General features: G+C 50.7%; 1 non-coding gene across 1 annotated transcript; it reads right to left on the minus strand.

Annotated features, from left to right (window-relative positions):
* Positions 1–270: 270 nt before the first annotated feature.
* LOC133904180 (small nucleolar RNA Z247) lies at positions 271–409 on the minus strand. The gene has a single exon (XR_009907415.1). It is a non-coding gene; the product is annotated as a small nucleolar RNA Z247 (small nucleolar RNA).
* Positions 410–12,731: the final 12,322 nt, after the last annotated feature.

Here is a 12,731-nt window from a genome sequence, read left to right on the forward strand (position 1 = left end):
ATGTGCCAACACTTGTCGGCGGTGTGGCCGGTCTTGTGGCAGACCTGACATATGGTGCTGGTCCTGTTGTTGTTGTTGCGCCCCTGTCCAGTGCCACCATAGCCTTGATTGCCGCTGACGTTCTTCTGGGCGGCGTTGCTACCACTACCGCGATCGCGTCCTGGCGCGCGTCCGCGACCAAAGCCCCGTCTGCGGCCACCACGTTCCCCTCGGTTTGCCAGATTGGCAGAAGACCCAAGGATTGGTGATCACCAAGGAGCTCCATCCTGGTTTCGAAGGCAAGAAGCTGCGAATAAACTTCACTTACCGAGACAGGATCCGTTCTTGCGAGAAGAGTGGACACAATTGGATTGAAGTCGTAGTCGAGCCCGGTGAGAATATATTCCACCAGTTCTTCATCTTCCAAGGGTCTCCCGGCAGCAGCCATCTCATCCCTTAGAGCCCTCATCTTGCCGACGTATTCTGCGATCGTCTGGCTTCCCTTCTTGGTGGTTGACAAGGCGAGTCATGTGTTCACCGCACACGCCCACATCTGCGATGAGAACATGACCTCGATCTCCTTCCATGCCTTTGCTTCAGTGTCATGCACCACAACCTGGGACAGAACATCCATCGACAGGGATCTGAGGAGAAAGCTCAGAACCTGTTGATCTGAGGCAAACCACTCCTCGTATGCTGGATTGGGCACCTTTACCGCCTTGTCACCATCTTTGCCATTGATTTCAGCAGCCAGTGCAGGCTTGGTGCCGGTGATGTGTTCGTGGAGACGAGCACCACGGACAGCAGCAAGGACTTGTGCCTTCCACATTGCATAGTTGTTCTTGGATAGCTTCTCCGTGACGGTCAGGCCGAGCAGGGAGCTCATGCCAAAGCCGGCAGAGGAGGAGGACGCCATGGATTGGATTTTAGATGTATGTGGCTCTGGTTACCATGTAAAAATCAGAGGGCGAAAGCTTTGGGTGATTGTCGTACCCTCTCCTGGCCGGCGGCTTCGTGTTTATATTGATGAGGAAGAGCCCCTCACGTAGCTGATTACATGGACGCCTGGAGAGATAGATATTGGCCAAGATTGTTTCCAAATACATGCCTATCTATAACAAAGAGATATCCGACCAAACTCTACAACAACTACTAAAACAAACCACCGGCTAAATCTTTCTCTCAAGGCAACCGACTCCAACTACAACTCGATTGATATCCTATTTGTCTAACACCGAGTTGGGGCTCCACGGCATGCCCCGCACCCATCTCCTCACCCGCTCCACGAGGGCTCCCTCCACAGCATGCTCACGGTCCGCATGTAGTCGCCCACTGCCGGGGACGCCCCCGCCGCAATACAGGCCGCCCTTGACACCGCCCAGGAGCTCCCTCCGGCGATGGCCCATTTTGATTTAGCCTGACTCCTGTTGTCGTCGGGCTCATTAGTTCCTGCAGTCGCTGGAGCTCTAGAGCTCCGCCATGGGCTTCTCTGCTAGTGGTGCTGCCGTGCTGACCCTGTGCTACTGCCGTGTTAGCCAAACGGCCTGAAAAACAACGCTGGAACGGAAGAAGATGAATAGTAAATCAAAGTGTTTTTGCGCTGCGTGCTTCCTGCACCCTTTTCTATTTCTTCCTTTTAATATTCCAATGCAATACAAGTTGGTAGGCAAACTAAGTACCCGACTCCTACGCCACGTCCGCTCGTCACACGCCATCCCATGTTGAGCGAGTCGTGGCTTGACTAAACTCATGCAAACGCACGCACACCCGCCTTGCCGTGAACTGCGCACGGCTCAGGCTCATGCAGACTCACTGCCTAGCTAAATCCTGTGGGAACTAACTAAACATGCATGGCAACGGTTAGTCTAACAAATCACCTCCTAACCTTTGCACCCAGAATTCACCTCAATCACTCCTATCCTGTCCCTTAGCTCGATGAACTTGATGTGGCCAAGAGCTTTGGTCAGGATATCAGCGAGCTGATCTTCAATCCCCACGTGATCCATGTCCACTCTGCCATCATCAACACAATCCCTGATGAAATGGTACATTGTGTCGATGTGTTTGCTGCGATCATGAAGTACTGGATTCTTGCACAGTGCTATCGCCGATTTGTTGTCAACTCGGAGGAGTGCAGAACTCGGCTTCACACCCATCAGATCACCAAGCAGCCGACTCAACCACACTGCTTGACATGCTACCGTAGTAGCAGAGATGTACTCCGCCTCGCACGATGAAAGTGCAATGATCTTTTGCTTTTGAGAGCTCCATGTGATCAGACTAGTACCAAGAAAGAAGGCGACACCAGTGATGCTCTTGCGATCATCAACATCTCCGGCAAGATCGCTGTCACTGTACCCAATCAACTCAGGATTTTCCATGCCAGCCTTGGTGTATCGGCATCCAAACTCCAATGTTCCTCGTACATACCTCAAGATCCTCTTCACAACAGCTAGGTGTTGTTGGGTCGGCACTTCCATGAAGCGATTCACAATGCCTACCGAATAGGCAATGTCCGGCCTTGTGTTTACCAAATACCGCAGGCTACCAATGATCCAACGATACTCAGTGGCATCAACAGCTGTGCTTCCATCCCTTTTGCTGAGCTTTAGTCTGTTCTCCATCGGAGTAGAGCATGGGTTGCAATCTGCCATGCCCATCATTCCGAGAATCTTGTTAGCATAGCTGCTCTGGCAAAGGGTGATTGCACCAGCCTCTTGCTTCACTTCAATCCCAAGATAGTAGCTCAGCAACCCGAGATCCCTCATGCTGGACAACTTCTGCACTTGTGACTTGAACTTGGCGATGTCATTGTTGCAGGTGCCGGTGATGACCAGATCATCTACATACACCCCCACAAGAAGGAATGCATCTCCCTTTGCTCGCCTGTACATAGCATGTTCCAGGGGACTTCGCTTGAAGCCCAGTGACACCATGGTGCTGTCCAACTTGGAGTTCCAAGCCCGTGGCGCCTGTTGTAGGCCGTACAATGCCTTGTGCAGTTTCAATACCTTGTTCTTGTGCTTGCCATCGACGTACCCGACTGGCTGTTGCACGTACACTTCCTCCGAAAGTTCACCATTCAAGAACGCGGACTTCATGTCCATATGGTGAAGTTGACAGCCACCATGCACTGCTAGCGCGAGCAGCACCCGCACTGTCTTTATCCTGGCCATCGGCGTGTAAACCTCATCAAAGTCGATGCCTGACTTCTATACATATCCCTTTGCCACCAAATGAGCTTTATGCTTGACAATGTTGCCTTGCGGATCTTTCTTAACCTTGAAAACCCACTTCAATCCGATGGCTTTGTGGCCAGTCGGAAGAGAAGCGAGATCCCAGGTCTTGTTATCACGGATGGCACCCATCTCGTCGTCCATGGCAAGCCGCCATGACGTGTCGGTCAGAGCTTGCTCGATGTTGGTGGGCTCTTCTGCAGCAATGAAGCAGAGCCCACTGTTCTCTTCATCTTCAGTATTCGATGCGAACATCAGCTGCAAAGTGTCGATGATGTTCTCCAGTGTTCGGAACCGAAGCGGCACACCTTCTGAATCCTGCAAGCCGCTAGACGGTGGTGACGCCCACTCGATCTGAGGCTCGACTACAAGTATGGCTCCCTGAGGTGTTGACGATGTTGCAAGCGGGTGGTTCACAGCACCTTCCCCATCAATCTCGTGCTGCTCGCCCGTCACATACGTGACGATGAACGTGCCTGCGCTGCCGCCCGAGCCGAGGGCGTCGTGTGTCGCAGCCCAGTCCCAAGCGCGTGACTCCTCGAACACAACATCGCGCGTGATGTGGAGCTTCTTCATCGTCGGATCGTACGCGCGATATGCCTTGGAGCCCTCCTCATAGCCGATGAACACCATCAGTGTCGAGCGATCCGACAGCTTGGTAATGCCGGGTTTCTGTGTTCTTCACATGAGCCACACAATCGAAGGTGCAGAAGTAGCTCACATCTGACAGCTTGGTAAATCGGAGTGTTTTTGCGCTGCATGCTTCCTGCAGCCTTTTCTATTTCTTCCTTTTAATATTCCAATGCAATACAAGTTCATAGGCAAACTAAGTACCCGACTCCTACACCATGATCTGCTCGTCACGCGCCATCCCACATTGAGCGAGTCGTGGCTTGACTAAACTCATGCAAACGCACGCACACCCGCCTCGCCGTGAACTTCGCACAGCTCAGGCTCATGCAGACTCACTGACTAGCTAAATCATGTGGGAACTAACTAAATATGCATGTCAATGGTTAGTCTAACATGTCGTACTGCTGCGCCGTGATAGAGCCATGAGGTGGTGTGGGTTGCTGGCCGCTGCTCCTGCCTGTAGCTGTGTCAGAATATATGGGCTTAGCCTATTATATTTGTATAATTTCAAATAAATCTGAAAGGCCCAACCATGTGAGGAAGGTGTGTTTCTGTAGTCCCACCTTGCTAGTGGAGGTGGGTGGAGACCAACTTATAAGGGTTTCTCTCCTCCACCCACTTACATGTGTGGATGAGAGGACTAAACAAATACACGCACGTCCTCGCTCCTCTCGCCGGGCCGGGCCGGGGGCGGAGGGCGTGGGCATGCAACACCTGCGTGAATGGTCAGCCGAAATTGGGTCCAGTTGCATACGTAGGTGTAATCTCTTTTTGCAGTTTTATTCTTTTTTCTGCGTGGGCAAACAGATATATATATATATATATATGGAAATTGTGCTGGTCAAGGCGCAGGTCATGGCGGCGTAATCGACTCCGATCGTGGCACGTCCCAACAGCATGACTCTCCCTCTATATATATATCCGCCAGCCGCTGCACAAGAGAAAATGCAAGTCGTATACACACAATTAGGGTTTTGCCAATTTCTCTCTACTGCGCCATCACACATAGACTACTCCATCCCGCTACACTGGCGTGCACTGGCGAATGGGAGAGCAGGTCTCCGGAACCCTTCGCTCTTGGGATCCTGTACTGGGAGAGGGCGAATAAGGTTTTTGGTAAGCGCTCGTCGCGATTGCTCATGATCTATTTCCTCTACATCATCACGGTCGACTTCGTCTTCGTCATCGCCTACTGGATCAACATCACGGTGGGCTCAGCATCGACTACTACATCTTCATACATCAACATCACGGGGGCATCTGGATCTCACGCTGACATCGGGTATGTACATAAATCCTACTCGAGTACCTAGTCGACTACATTTTCTACTCAAGTACCTAGTCAAACATCTTGTCGAGGACATGCTCCAATCAAGGCTTGTTGAGCTAGTCGATTTCATTCAGAGCTAGTCGGAACATAGTCGATATTGATTATTTGCATCTACTCAAGTTCATGTTATATTTGGAATTGAATTAAATTAAATCTGAAAGTGCTATTATTTCTAGCAGCTGTTGCCTGCCTGTAGCTGTTGCTGTCGTTTGCAAGTCGGGGCCCCAAAAGTTGCTAGATCGATGGATGTCGTGCCCGCCGTGCCCCAACATATGGCACTGTTCAAGTCATGTTGGAGCCATCCAAGCAACAAGCCTCAGTTCTGACGACCGAACTTTCCTTGCTTCGTCGTCACATAGCCCAGCTCATGAGCGAAGCAGGTCCGAGTCGGCCCATAGATGAGATTTTCAATTCTGGTCATACTCTGGACATGAGCACCGCCGATGTGCGCCTCCCACTGCTTGTTTACATCACGCACGAGAAGCGGCCAAGGCACGATCACTAGTTGAGGGCTGATGCCATGAATGTGCAGACGCCTGACACCGCTCCCTGGAATGCGACAAGGTGTTCATTTCAGAGAAGCAGGAGGTGCTGCCATAGTGCACCCCCTGTATATACGACAACCTTTCTAACAACTCATGCCTATAGAGGGGTTCTAGCCTCCATGGGTGTAGGCCTTGCGGATTGCCTCCTCAGCGAAGGCCGCGGAGCCTAGCCTCGTGGCCCCAAACCAGGCCTCCGCCATGATTCAGCCTACCGCCAACCATGATCCACCACGGCTCTGGACCATGCCAACAGCCTCTACAGGTATCCACACAGCTCTCTTAATTGTGCAAAAAGCCAGACTAAGCCCTTAGCGTATCTGGCTGTTTACATTCGACCTTTATGTGGCATTCTACTGCAAATTAGCTAGTCGCTGATTACAGTAAGGTACAAAACCTAACTTAGGTTATATCTCTGTTCAATAGTAGACAGTGAAACTTAGGTTATATCTCTATTCAAACAGTAGACAGTATAACTTAAGTCACATCTTTGCTCAAATAGTGCATAGCAATTAAAAACCCTCCGGTGTCTTTAAGGCTCAGCCTACGCGCCAGAGTGGTGTGGACCCTTCGGCATTGCTACATGCCGGAGAGGCATGGACCCTCTGGCATTGCTACATGCCAGAGAGGTGTGATCCCTCCCCATGTGAGAGAGATATGGACCCACCGGCATCTTAAAGGCATAGCCTCCGTGCCGGCGAGGACATGAATCCTCTGGCATCTTTAAGGCCTAGCCTACGTGTCGAAGAGGTATGGACCCACCGGCATCTTGAAGGCATAGCCTCCCTGCCAGCGAGGACATGAACCCTCCAATATCTTTAAGGCCTAGCCTACGTGCCGGAGAGGTATGGGGGCATCAACCCCTGATGAGGACATCACTCCCTCGGATACATACAATGATCCTCCATTGAACTTTCAAGGTCCAATCACAAGAGCTCGCGCACGACAATTAAATTTAGAGGTGAGCTCGTTCCTAAGCAACTCTTTATATAATTTTGAGAATAGATTACTACCTAATGATTATGTGTTGCTTAGGAATCATGAAGAGGACAAGGAGACACATAGAGGAAGGCTTGGAGGCGTGGACGAGCAGCTAGGACGTCCAACAACAGCAGGAGGTCTAGTCCAACTCGAGTCCGAATCAGTCTCGACCTCCAGGACCAGCGAGCAGTAAAACGGACGCCCAGGACGCATCCGGACTCCGTTTTCGACGATTCACATATGGTTGGAAAGATAATTTCATAAGGAAACCAATGGCGTTGGTTTGAGGTCCAAATTCCTTCTGAGTCAACGGAAAACATCGAAACAAGTCAGCATCCAGAATCTGTCCCGGTGCTGTGTCACCGTTTTTGGTCCGTTGGGCCGTGTATCGTCGTTGAGCCCATTAGGGGGGCGTGACCAGGGGGTGTGACGACCCTTAGACTCTTATTATCAGCCGCCGCCGCTCTCGTTAGGGCGGGTTTTGCTTAGATTATTCTGTCAAGAACAGTTTCGCCGTTTCGTCGGTTTGTGAGACCCCAACTCGTGAGATTAATCATTCATCTGCAATTTGGTTGCATTCTTCCTTGTTCTTGCTTGTGTTCTTCGATTCGCAGGCAAGGACTTTAGCCTTCTTGGCGAGGTCAACCGTGCAACGCCGGTTGATAACCAGAGGAGACGTGGTGCTGCGATTGTGGGGTTTCGGATCGTGTTGTTCGGAAGCCGGATCAACTTGTGTCTCGTTTCCACCAAATCGAGAGTTACCAGAACCTTTCGGAAGATCGGGAACCCTTGTTCATATTAACCCCCCTCCCCCCCCCCCGGCATCTTGAATGCCTAGCCTCCGTGCCGGAGAGGTCTAACACCTTATGCCCCAAAAAATATGCAGGTCAGGGCAAACCGTTAGCCAACGTAGAATTCAATTTTGCTCCCAATCAACGCAACTAAGCACCCCTAATACATCGCACCCTCCAGCCGCAGAGTGTGAGGGGGCTGGGAAAGGGGAGACAAACAAAGCGTTGGTATGACCAAAATTAAAAGGTGAAGTCAGCACAGTACATTTTTATTCATACATATTCATACATCATACATACATACATGCATACATACACATACATTCATACATCACGCATACATATGTACATACTTACATGTACATATACGTACATACTTACATGTACACATACATACATACCTACGTACATATACATATACTTACAGGTGGTATAATCGTCTTAGAAGCTTCCCTGCCTTGGCTGAAGCCATGACAATACCGCTAATAGAATGCGCCTTCCACCCGCTCGCGGCCGAAAAGCGTTAGGGGGGTCGGGGAGTCAGGGAGCCAAAAGGCTTGGTCAATCCTACCGATCCTGCACAAGTTGCAGAATTTTGATATCCCTATCAGAACACATTGTTTTCAAAAAAATTACAGGAACAATACAGGAGCTGAGTTTCCAACAAACTTAAGTGGGACTCAGAATAGGTTAGCTCCGAACAGCTCTGCCTCTGTTACGCCCCTCAACATCGCTGTCGACTTCCCCTCCGGTATTCATCGCTAAGGGGGTAGCGGGCTACCTCCCTCAGCCTCACCATTGACTCCGCCTCTGGCATCCACCGCTGATGGGGTAGCGGGCTGCCTCAGCCTCGTCGTCGATGTCACATTTGGCTTCCGCCGTCGGGGGCTTCAGACGGTTCAGCCTCCATCACACCCCTTAGCCTCGCCGTCGACTCCGCCTTTGGCATCCACCGCTGATGGGGTAGCAGCTTGCCTCAACCTCGCCGTCGACTTCGCCTTCGGCATCCACCATTGAGGGGGTAGCAGCCTACCTCCCTCAGGCTCACCGTCGACTCTGCCTCCGGCATCCACAGCTGATGGGGTAGCAAGCTGTCTCAACCTGTCGTCAATTTCGTCTCTGGCTTCCGCCGTCGAGGGCTCCGGACGGCTCAGCCTCCATCACGCCCCTTAGCCTCACCGTCGACTCCGCCTTCGACATCCACCGCTCATGGGGTAGCAGGCTGCCTCAGCCTCGTCATCAATTTTGCCTCCGACTTCCACCACCGGGGGCTCCAGATGATTCAACCTCCATCACGCCCCTTAGCCTCGCTGTCAACTCCGCCTCCAGCATCCATCGCTGATGGGGTAGCGGGCTACCTCAACCTCGTCGTGGACTTCGCCTCCAGCATCCACCACTAAGTGGGTAGCGGGCTGCCTCCCTCAGCCTAGCCGTTGACTCCGCCTCCGGCATCCACCGCTGATGGGGTAGCGGGCTGCCTCAGCCTCATTAGGGACTCCAGACGGTTCTGCCTCCGTCACGCCACTCAACCTCACCTTCGACTTCGTTCCTGACTTAACCGCGATGCTCTGGCCGACCTCGCCTCAATCGAGCATCATCACGAGGCTCTGGACCATGTCACCTCCATCAAACCTTGTCGCCGCCGCTTGCGGCCATCTCTGAGAGGTTTTACAAGGACGGGAAGCTGTTTCGGGATATCCTGATTCTGAGGTGGGGCTGGAGCTAGTTCTCTGTTCAGCCGCTTGCCCCTCAGACCTCGGAACTAGCAGATGAGGGGGTACTGTTGGGGGAACGCCCCAGCTTGAAGACATTTGGACAATGCACTATGGTATTACTATAGCTATCATAGTATCTCAACCACCACGTGGTATGTAAAGGGAAGAAATGCCCATAATACCCCTCTATGCACATGATTGTAACATAATATCTTAGGGGTATGCTGGTAATTTCCCTTGCCCATTCTCTCTATAAATAAGCCTCAAAGGGCACGAGAGGTGGACCCCCCCAGAGGTTTTCCCCATTACACAAATGACGTTTCACTCTCGCTCTCTCCTTTCGACTCACATGTTCATCTCCTAGGTTGAGCCTCCTCTTATGAGCGGTACTCTCGTCGTATCTGTTCGGGGCACGTCTTCGTGCCCCAACACCTATACCCAGTCATCTCTAGTTAACAGAGCTTGTCAGAAACTATCATACAAATAATATGGACCTTTTCGCATTCTGGAAAAAATAGGTGATGTTGCTTACAAATTGGAGTTGCCTCCCTCATCCACAATCCATCCAGTGTTCCATGTGTCCCAGCTCAAAAAGGTCAGCGGCAACCACAAGGTACATACTACATTACCGGACAGGTCTGTGAAGTTTCACATCCCTGAAGCTGTTCTTTAGCATCGCTTTATTCGGCAGGGAGACAAGTCTGTGGCACAATCCTTGATCAAATGGGCACGCTTCTTGGGAGGATAGGAAAGCTCTTCGTCAAGCTTTTCCTTATGCACCTGCTTGGGGTCAAGTAGACCGTCAAGACCGGGGGAGTGTTAGCCAACCTGTTGATCATCCGGCAACAGCTGATGATGAGATAGAGGAGAACCCGGCGCAGCATCAAACGATCAAGAGGGATAATCGGACCAACCCAAGAGTCTATGGGCCCAAGTGGCTGTGTAATGTGTGTGTGGGCTCAGCCAGTGAGTGAGGGCGCGGATGTGTAGGTGACACGTTATTTGAGCTTGAGATGAACCGGAGAGGAGACAGGCTATAAGAATATGGTACATACTCCTTTCTCCTCTACAAGCTACTCGTCCACGGCTTTGGCCGCCGGAGAGCTGAACAAATCCATCCCTCTCCCAGACTACCTCATGATGTCCCCTCTTCCATCCTTAGCGTGTGCTAACAGCACCCCTGCCCTGCCACCCTCGCCGCCATCTGGCTATCCTTGGCCATGTCTCCTCCTCTGAACCAGCAACACCAACTCCTCCAGCTCACCTCCCACCCACACCTTCAGGATCTGCTCCTCACGCTCTCTCTACCCTTGGGGCTCAGCCACCTTCATAAGCCTCGTCAGCTCAAAGCTTTGTGCCTGCGGCAGTACCACAAGCAGTGGAGCAGGCACCACGCGAAGAAGGAGGTGCCCAATGGGCTGACAGTGGCCCTCATCCGTCGGCTCCTTGACATGATCCACTGCATCTACCTCAAGGCGATCGCCGGCCTCCCGAGGGACACCCTGCGCGTGTGCCACCATCGCGGCCTCCTCAAGGCCGGCCATTGCTTTGGTCCCATGGATGACCTTGTCGCCAACGTCTTGCTCAATACCATCTGGAACGACGCTACGTTCCCACCTCAATAGGAGTTCCTGGTGGATATGCTCTGTTCGCTCCTGCCTAGGATAACGAGCATGACCAACTCTCTCACGACAACGCCAGCGACCAGTATGTGCTCGAGAGACTTCGTGCTCGAGCAACCAGTACGACGCGAGCATGTGAGCGCCCGACTACAAGTCGCGACCACGCGTGCGCTCGACCACACATTGCAATCACGCGAGCGCCTGACCATGCAGTGAGAAAGCAAGGCTGGAAGTCGACAAGAAATCATTCTCATAATCAGATGCCGCGAGTACCAGGAACTCAACGAGAAACAAAAATGCTACTCGATGAGAACTACAAAGACCAGAGGCAGATTGAAATATTTCTGGAGGAATTTTTTACTCTATTCAACTTTTCTCAACTTGCGACTTACACAATCCAGGTATTACAACTCTATATTTATAGTGACATGCTAACTCTGAATCCTAACACGAATCATGCAATCCCATGATCTGACTCTGGACTCTAACTCAGACTCAAACTCTGTACATATACGAACGATGATATAGCCTTATACGAACCGTATATGAACTCCTTGCTTCCGCACCAGTGTGAAACAAGTCCCCGAGGCCCACGCTAGGATTAAGTCCAACATACTCCCCCTAATCCTGACGTGGACCAAGATCACAAACTCCCAATAGACGTCGCATGACCACCAGCTTCACCACTGGCAATGCCTTCGTTAGAGCATCGGCTCGCTGCTCTTCTGTGCAGATGTGCAGATGAACTTCACCTCAATCTGGCCTCCTTCAACGCACTCATGGATGAAATGAAACTTGATGTCAATGTGTTTACTACGGCCATGAACCACTGGATTCTTCATCAAAGCAATCGCTGATTTGTTATCAACAAATAATTTGATTGCTTTGGGCTCTTCTCCTGTCAGCTCCCCTAACAGACTTCTAAGCCACAGTGCTTGGCATACCGCCGCCATTTCCACCATGAACTCAGCCTCGCAGGAAGACAAAGCCACCGTCTTCTGCTTCTACGAGTTTCATGACACCAAGCTATCATTAATGTAAAAAGCCATACCTCCAGTACTCTTCCCGCCATCCATGTCACCAGCCAGATCACTATCCGTGTAGCAGGTGATCACCTCTGTTTCTCTTCCTCTGGTATACACAAGACCATAATGCACATTGCCCTTCAAATATCGAAGAATTTGCTTTATTGCCTTGCGATGCATCACAGTGGGTTTCTCCATAAATCTGCTTGCCACCCCGACAGCAAAAGAAAGATCAGGTCTTGTATGGAGTAAATACCTTAGGTAACCGATGATGCGACGATACTCAGTTGTATCAACTGGCTGTCTATTTGGATCCTTATGCAGCTGTGCCCTTTGTTCCATGGGGAATTTTGAGGGATTGCAATCCACCATACCGAATTGACTAAGGACCTTCTTCGCATACGTTGTTTGCTTGATTGTAATCCGTCCATCTTCTTGCGCTACCTCAATCCTGAGATAGTAATTAAGCAATCTGAGATCGGTCATCTCGAACTCACTCATCATCTGCTGCTTGAATCCCATGATCTCTTCCGGACTTTCTCCTGTCACGATGAGATCATCAACATTTAAGAATGCTTTGAAATATAATGCTGCAAAACATTGATGAATTAACAAAACAAAACAAACCAAAAAATTATATTAATTCTTTTGTCCAACTATGCTATATAATCTCCAATGCTACTTACTCTTGAGTTTGTATTCTTACGAACCACAAAACATCACTTATTAATATGATTAGCCTCATGATAGACTTGTGCCGTGTATGGATAATGTATGCCCATTTTTTGTTGACGTTCAAGGGATCTTTGGGATGCAATATTTGTTATAATCTAATCTCTTCTTATATAAAAAGCAAATCTCTTATAGCTTTACTGTT

Source organism: Phragmites australis, chromosome 21, assembly GCF_958298935.1.
Source record: "Phragmites australis chromosome 21, lpPhrAust1.1, whole genome shotgun sequence".
Classification (NCBI taxonomy): Eukaryota; Viridiplantae; Streptophyta; class Magnoliopsida; order Poales; family Poaceae; genus Phragmites; species Phragmites australis.